This window comes from Nanorana parkeri, unplaced genomic scaffold, assembly GCF_000935625.1.
Source record: "Nanorana parkeri isolate BGI_ZX_2015 unplaced genomic scaffold, ASM93562v1 scaffold990, whole genome shotgun sequence".
Taxonomy (NCBI): Eukaryota; Metazoa; Chordata; class Amphibia; order Anura; family Dicroglossidae; genus Nanorana; species Nanorana parkeri.
This window is the reverse complement of record NW_017307258.1, coordinates 522,269-531,123: the sequence shown is the minus strand read 5'-3', so window position 1 is coordinate 531,123 and position 8,855 is coordinate 522,269. Positions and strand designations below refer to the sequence as shown.

At 41.1% G+C, this 8,855-nt stretch overlaps 1 protein-coding gene across 1 annotated transcript in view; it reads right to left on the bottom strand.

Moving 5' to 3' along the window:
• The window catches only part of C1D (C1D nuclear receptor corepressor), a 31,220-nt gene extending 27,944 nt beyond the window's left edge, over positions 1 to 3,276 (bottom strand). Inside the window, exon 1 of the mRNA XM_018566943.1 lies at positions 3,253 to 3,276. The gene's annotated coding sequence lies outside the window, so the exon portion shown is untranslated. The remainder of the gene's footprint in view (positions 1 to 3,252) is intronic.
• Between the last annotated feature and the right edge of the window lie 5,579 nt (positions 3,277 to 8,855).

Here is an 8,855-nt window from a genome sequence, read left to right as displayed (position 1 = left end):
TGAAACTGAAAATTACTTTTTTTCCCCAACTTTTTTAACACTTAAAAAAATATTATAATATTAATTAATATAATTTTTTAACTTTACTGTTAGTGGCTTTGGGGAAATATCAGGTTCTAAACAGACCCCTGATATTTCCCCATTTGAAATAGAAAATGAGATTAAGGACACAGAACCCTAAATCTATTTTAATAAAGTTCGGCCTCTTGTCACAGCTGACAGCTTCCAGAGCCGTAATTCTTATTTGTCCTTCACTATTTGGATAATTACTATGAACAAGTTATGTGCATGACTTAGTGCTGCAGAAGGTCTGTCATTTTACTAGGCAATGTAGGGCAGCAGGTGTGGGGGGTTAGTCCAAGTGGGATAGTTGCTTTTGGCAATGGCCAGGGCAACAAAGCATAACACCATGTGGACACTGATAGCTTGTGAACTGGCATGGTATGATTATGATTATTAGCCCAAAAAAACCTCCTTCATGCATCTCACTTTAATTCTGGAGATGACTAAAAATGAAAAATAACTGTTCTTCCATTGACCTTTAAGATGAGCAAATTAATGCACAATTTTTAGCATTTTGGACAAATCTTTGTAGACAAACCATGATTCTTTATTTCTATTGATTTCAAATGGGCCATGCTGCCCCATAAGGGAAGACAATAAAGCCCAATAAACACAAGGGAAAACAGAAGCACCACTTTGGCAATCTTTGGCTAGCCCCATGCTGGTAGATAGGGTGTAAAATGCTACTGTGGATAAAGCATATTACTTTGAGTGCAGACTGCTAATTCTCAAAGCCTTATTCCAGCCAACACATTTTCTTTTTAAATTTGAATAAACTTGGAAAACACAAAGGCTTATTTCAATTTGTATTGCTGTTCATTAGGACTCCTGTTGGCAGATTTAACCTCACTTTGCCCCTCAGACAGCTAGACGCAGAAGGACAAAAATTTAAGAGGAATGGTTGTCACCAGAACAGGAAGCCACAGACAGTAACAATAATCTGAGAGAGGTTCCAACACTTTTAAAACACCCATTTTATTGAATAAATTGTGTTTTGTTGGAAATCTCCTCAGAGGTGACACAGACCACAAAACTTGACAGGGGTTCTATGCCTTACCCACTAGTAGGAAACATTTGGCTGAACTAGGCTATTAAAAAAAATGTAAATTCTGCAAACTGATCACTGCAAATAAAGACTCTTTAATACTTACCTCTCCTAACTTTACTCTCCTGTAGAGCTATAACCACTGGCAGAATCTTCAGCATCTGACAGTTTGTTGGATACCTGCGTCCCTATCTGGGTGCTGTGGTTCCATCTGCCGGCACCTATCACTATAGGACACTAGTGGAATTGGGGCTAGCAAGAGGAAACACATTGTACCTCTGGGGAACAGACACCAAACTCGCCTAAAGTGTGCCAAATGCAGAAGATTCCTAGGGAGCGGTAACTCAAAAGTGAAGCTCGAAGTCGCAGCTCCCCATAAGCTCACCTCTCTTCCAGCGATGCAATGTCCACGAGCTCCCTTGCCAGAATAGACATCTTCCACCACTTTTTCGGGGTTCAGCATCTTCGGCCATCATAACTGGCCTGCCTAGGATGATCTAACTCCTGTGAATGCGCATGGGAAATCAATTCATCCTGACACCCGGTAGATGCCGAAATTTTACACTAAGCTGCAAATGTGGAGCTAAGTTACAATCTAAAGATTCTTGTGAAGAGGACTACTCTATGTCCAGTAAAAAAAAAAAAAAAGCTGCCCTTGCAGCGTGACTGTCTCCATGTACTCGTTTTTGTCTAGGGGTACGGTGTAAAGCACTTTTACTTACCTGATGCCTGCTCCCCCAGCGGTCACATTGTCTCCTCTTCACTGCAGCCTGTCCCTCGCATATACCCTAGGACCCTGTATTTGTCATGATCATGTTAGCGGGCCTTTGATCGATGAATCGGGGGAACTTGGAAATAGACTGCGGGCACGGTTTTGGCTCTAGCAGGGATCAGGTAAGGAGAAATGCTTTACACCATATACCTAGACATTAACGAGCACTTAACCCTTGCCGTGTCGGGGTAGCACTACAGCAAGTGTATTTTTTTTTAAACTAGAGCTAGGCTTTAAGCAGATGCTGTGAGAATGGGGCAAAAATGAATATGGTTAGTGTCATTTCTCTTGTGGTTGAATGTTGTTCAATAGGTATATTTATTGGGCAGCACAGTGGCTAAAGGTGCCCACACACCTTACGACCATCGCAAGACTTTTGTCTTGCGATGGTCGTATGCTTATTGAAAGCTTGTACGATCTGCCCACCTGGGACGGGCAGATCGTACTTGCGATCATCGAAAGCCCGCCCCGCTGAGGGGCGGGCTTCCGATGACCGCAATGCAGAACGGGCAGTGTGCGCGTGCGCACACCGGCCCGTTCCACAGCTATCGAACGAGCAGGCTAGAAACCCGCCGACAATCGTACGATTCTCGGCGGGTTTTCGAGCATGCTGGTTCGACAAAAGACGTGCGACCGTACAGTAGAAACGGTCGCACGCCTTCCATGCACTGTACGATTCTTGTACGATCGCGGGATTTCCCGCGATTCTCGTACAGTGTATGGGCACCTTTAGTCGTTACCACTTCTGCCTTAAAAGCAATGGGGCTCCCTGGTTGGAATCCCAGTCAGGACATTATCTACAAGGAGTTTGCATGTTCTCCCTGTGCTTGCGTGGGTTTACTCCGGTTTTCTCCCACACTCCAAAGACATGCTGGAAGGTTAATTGGCCCTCGTATTTGGGTGCAATAGGGACCTTAGATTGTAAGATTGACCTTGAGGGCAGGTACTGATGTAAAGTGCTGTGTAAATTGTCAGCACTATATAAATACCTGTAATAATACAAAAAGCACAATGTGCATCAGGATAATAGCGCATAACGGTCACTAGATGGAGCTGTTCTTTACGGCTATACCTACTGAAGAACATTCAAGCAGAGGGGAAATTGCCCTAAGAACATTCGATTTAGGCCCATTCTGACAGAGCTATATAAATGGCACAGATCAAATGTACACACAGTTTCACCGTATAATTAAGGTATGGAAAACACACACACACACACACACACCACCATAGTTTCTTATCACAAGCGAGTCTCCTCCTATACTGTTATGGAATGCTGTAAACTAAGAATAGAGCATAATATACAGAGTCCCTCTTCTCATGAAGAATAATCCCCACTGCACAATTCCCTCTTCCCTATTATGAAACTTACCTGCGTGTTCCAGCACACTGAGACACACACACCAGGGAAACCCAGCACTTCCCAGTCTCACAGGAAATACATCAGCACTGTGGCAAAGCATCATGGGAACTGTAGTACTTCCCTGAACACACCATCGTTCTGAACAAATGCAGTCTCCTATAATGTTAAAGCACTCTGCAGACTTTATGGTAAGATTAGCGGACTGTCTGGCGAAATCTGTGCATTGAAAAGGGCGGCTACAGCTGTGTACAGGACTGTTAAGCCGTTCTGCGAGTTCCCAGACACTGTTACCGTGGAAACCGCGTCCTAAACTACCAGGAATCGAGTTAACTTTTCAAATGCGTTAGAAAAAGTGTACTTAATCAGGGGCGTGCTATACAGGTAAGCGGCCATTTTGCCGAAGGCTATTATAATGTAAAGGTATACCAGGGACGATAACAACATGGCCGCCATGCTGGAGACACAAACTCCTCGAGAAGTTTAGAAAGTTTTCTGTGCTCCTTTACCTACCAGCAGACACTGAAGACAGAGAGGTGTATTATTTATTGGTATGTATTATTTATTGGTATGTATTATCTATTAGTATGTATTATTATTTGTTTTTATACTGTTGTATGTTCATGTAAATCTGCAGTATGTTACATGTCCTAAACAGCCGCTGTTTTGCCTAGTTGCTATGTACATGGCATATTGTTGTATTATGTAAAAGCAGTGAAATATTTGTGCAGCTCTTTTCACTTTTATGGTGAATCTTAGTTAGTCAAGTGCTTAAGAGCATTTTAAACAGTTGTCTATATAATATATAATATAATAACACAATATATGTTATTGTTCTCCTTGCCTTCTTAAACAAAAAACTTCAATATCTTCTATATCTATGGTAAGCCTAGAAAGTCCAGGAGATTTGCCAAAAAAAACCCAAAATACCGATCCGTGAAACCAAGAGCCCCCAGTGAACTCTTTTTGGAAGCAAAACTCTATTTTTCATTGTTGGACAAAGTAGAGAATTGGTTGAAACTTCTTTTTTATTTTTTCATCTATGTCCCATTGGGAATATTTGCCTTTATTTCTTGTATTGCAGACTGAAAAAGTTGACAACTTTTTCAATAATCGATTATAATCGATTATGTCGATTAGTTGTTGCAGCCCTACACAGCAGGAAGTAAACATGTCCTAAGTGAGGGTAGGGACCACACTATAGGGACCACCAGTTCTGGTGACAGCTCAAACTTTTGTTTCTGCTCTCTCCAAAACTGGCTGTCATGGCTCTTTCACCAGCCTCCCTCCACCTATATTGCAGGGATGGAATATCCCTCGGTGTTCTCACGTCCTATATACAGTGTAATGGATGTCATCACTCGAGGATACTTAGAGCGCTGCAGCAGTGGGAGAGCGAGGCTGGAAGGACCAGTCAAGTCAAGTCGACTTGGAGGATCAGGTGAGTATATTTTTTTTATTTTAGTCCCTAGACAAAAACGAGCAGTTAACCTTTGCAGTGTGGGGGAAGCCACACTGCAAGAGTTAATAAAATATTTGGGCGGAGTTCTGCTTTAGCTTCAATTATCACTACATATTTCTTTTGCTCTTACATATTTTGTTTTTTTCTTTTTTTTTATTTAAATTATTTTTTTTATTTTCATTTAGTAATCAAAATTCACCCAGATTGTATTTTTAGGTTGTATATACAGTGACGTAAAAATGAACAACTGTGACCTAGAGAAGCTCTGTGTTCCTGGGGTAAAGTTGGAGCCATCTTTTAAACCCGACATTACAAAGTACAAAGCGACGGTGCCAAGTGGACAGACACAAATCACAGTGGATGCGTATCCCAGTGATAACGGAGCCTCCTGCACAGTGCTGGTGAGTCCAATGTAAAACTTTATTATTCACTTCCTGTAAATGATATCTGCAAGACTGCAGACACTTTATTTTATACAGTCTAAACATTATAACTGGTAAAGTGAAAAGGGGCGGCCAAAAATAATATTAGAAATAATATTGCTAATCAAGTCTGCCAAGAGTTCCTTTTTTTCTGATGGGCTACATGCAAACTCAAATCCCATATAAGTTTTAATGTAATAATGGCATTTCAAAAGACATTTTCAAAATGTTTAAATCTGCAGTTTTCAGTAAAATAATGTCTGATAATCCTGCCATGAAGGTCCTTGTTCAGGCATTTCCTGTTATAGGGTGACAACGTTCTGTCCCTGTCTCCCTGTTGTGCTCCTCGTTGTCACCTTATATAACACAGGCTTCCGATTTAGACTAAATGGCCTTTCCAATACACATTACAGAGTCATGGTCAACTGTTGTCACCTTAGAAATGTGATGCAGCAATCTCTGTAGTGTATGAATGTTGATAGGAAGTGGCTGTAAAGAGGCTGCATGAGATTAACAGCAATGAGATGAAGCAAAGGATGAAATAAGGTTGCTGGTAATCCAGCCTTTTACATTTTAATGCAGCACAGCTCAAATAAGATTTACTACAAGTATTGCCATTAGTTCAGTGCAATGCTTGTTTGGCAGTTATTTTCCATGGTACTCTTTGGAAGCTGGGTTGCTGTCCCGTCTGTGCAGGACAGCAACAGTCTATGTGGTGACGTTGCTTGTCTGGATTCCTTGGTTGTGCTTTCAGTCTGAGATCAGGAGGCTCCCTGAGCCAAACTGTTCGGTTGAGCTACCTTGCATAAAGCCACCTCTTCCTCGAAGACTGCAGAAGTGCAGCGTGAACATCTCTTAGGTGTGGAAGAGTGAAGACTGTGAACTATAAAGCTGATTGGCTGCTAGCTCCATTCAGCTGAGAATTTTCTAACCAGCTCCTTCCATCAGCTGATCGAGTGATGCCGGGCAAAAGGGTGCTGACAGCGGCACCCACTGTTTGAATTTCAGCCGGTTCATCAGGAACCGGCTGAAATTGTCCCATGTATCGCCTACTGCAGCTGTCCCACGCCTGCTGTATACTAAGAGCTGTGCAAACATATAATTGCTGATCGGTCAGCTCTTGTCTCTTCTCACCCCAGAGAGCAGCTCCCAGCAGGGATCCCCTCTCTGTTTTTCCAGCATTCACTGAAGCTACAGGCAGAGGAGGGCATGGCTGGCTCTGGCTCTAGAGCAGCGAAGCCAGGTGTCACTTAGGCAACTGTGGTGGATCCCAAAATATTGTAGGGAACCTTCCCGGTGGCGGCGCAGCTCTCTGCTGACAGTAGATAGCGGGCATTAGTCAGTCAGTTCTCATTAAAGGAAAGTGGAAGGGTGGGTACATGGTTTAGAGAAAATTCAGTGGTGATCTTCTTTGCAGTTCATTGAAAATATATTCTCAGCTACCTGAGATAAGTTTTACACGGGCTGCAACTGGGCTTATATAGTAGAGAGAACAATACAAAAATAAGAAAAACTGTATTGTACTGAAACTGCATTTATCATTCAACAAACATATTTGAAGATGGTGTGGAACTTTAAAAACTTATTGTACTTTATTCATTTCAGGGAGGGGAAGGTTTGAAGTTTGTGACGTTGAAAGATGGCCTCATTTCTGTGGTTGTAGAGGTGACTGCTGAAGATGGGACTGTCAAGAAATACATTCTAGAAATCACAAAATTATCTGCAAGTCAAGCTTTACTGGGAGGAATACATCTATCTGAAGATCTAAAGCTGGTGCCACCATTTGCTCCCAATATCTTTGAATATTCATGTATGTCCCATTATCAACGTAATATATAACGTAATATATAACCTGTAAAGTGCACCTAGAGCTCTTAAAGTGAACCTGTGGTTCCCCAACACACATCTAAACTGACACCAAAGAGCATGTGCCTGCATGCCGTATGTTTTGTAGTGTAGAGTACCTTGGAACACCTTAAAACCTTGGAAGTCTTACTAATGAAGTCTTCAAGTGATGTATGAGGTACAAGTAGCTTAGTCACCTGGTGACCAACCAGAACGAATGCATCCATCTTGTGACGTGGCCTTATAATTATAATGTGTTAGTTACTCTTTAAATTGATTAGTGGAGCTCTACACAGTTGTGCCTGTGAATAAAATATTGCCATTATATTCATATATACATAACAAACCATATGTAACAAGATGTCTATCTATTTCACTTTTTTATCATTCAGATTTTATTGATGCTCTTTTTTCATATCATTATACAATACCATAGAAACAAAGACGAAGAAAAACTCACTAACACACAAAAAAAGAAAAAGCAGGAGAACATTTTCCAGAGTCGTCACACAGGGCTAATATTAACTCTATAACTCATAACCGCTAATAAACTAGCCACATTACTCCAATAAATAACCATAATAATAATTCCCTTAGCACAATATTAAATAGCTACGTAGAATGATATTAATTAACCACAGAAGAAAAATGCGTAACCTCTAACCATCAGGACTATGTCAAATCAAATTTGTGCATATTCTGGCGCAATCTAAATGAGTATTTTACAAACAGAATATATTTATTAATTTCCGCAATCCACTCGTCTTTTGTTAGGGAATATGGAGAAACCCACTTCACTGCTATTAACCTCCTCCCAAGGAACAGTGCTTTAGACAGGGCAGCTAATGTTTAGCTATCCACTTCGGGTAACCCAATACATCCCAATAGACATGGCAAAAGAATATACTTCAAACTGAACACCAAATATCCTATTCAATAGCCATGCCACTTCGTGCCAGTATTGTCCTAATTTTGGGCGTCCCTACAATAAATGAATAAGTGAACCATTACCATGAGTACAGCGACCACAATTAGGATCGGATCTAGTTCTGGCGTACGTTATACCCTATGCAATATAAAAAGTTGCATAAGTCTATGAGATGGGGAAAGAGATACCGAAGCAGACAACTTTAGTACCCATCTCTCTCACTTGCTCTACTATTCTTCCAGATACTCTGTTTGTTCCTTGACTTATCTTCTGGTATCCAATCCTGATCTGTTAATGTGGTTTCATCCCAGCTTGTACCTGGTTAATTCTTGGCTAGGATCTTGGTTACTAACACTTGTCTGTCACCTTCTTTAACCTTCTGTTTGGTTTCTTGGCTTGGTATTGGCCCTGCTATCTGTGCTGTGTTTGATTAATACCCCATTTCGCAGTTTGGTAGTTAATGTTGGCACCTTTCTGATTACCATCAGCACATATGAATGTGATCAAAAGGTGCTGCATGTGTGCATAACCCCTCCAAATATCCCTTAGTCAGATCTTCACGGCCTAACAATTAATTGGCCAGTTTGAATTTTGTTTACAAATTGCTATTGTTTTACCACAATATAGGCTACAAGAACCATGGGTGCCTAGTAGAGTTTCCCTTTTCTACTCCACGGTCATAAACAAGAATAATTACCCAATTCAAAGATCCATGTTTATAAAGACCTTTTTTATGCCATCCAACCTCCCTAAATAGCTTTAGACATTCTCCCTATAGTAGCCATTATCTACTACTGTAATTATATATTTCTCCAAACATCTTCCAGGACAGCAACCTGAGAGATGATTGGCTCCTCCTTCAACAGGAAACACAATTAAAAAATAGTTAAATACCCTCCCACCCATCATACCTCAGTTGTGACCAAAGTATACTACCTCCAAAAACTCTGAAGGTAAA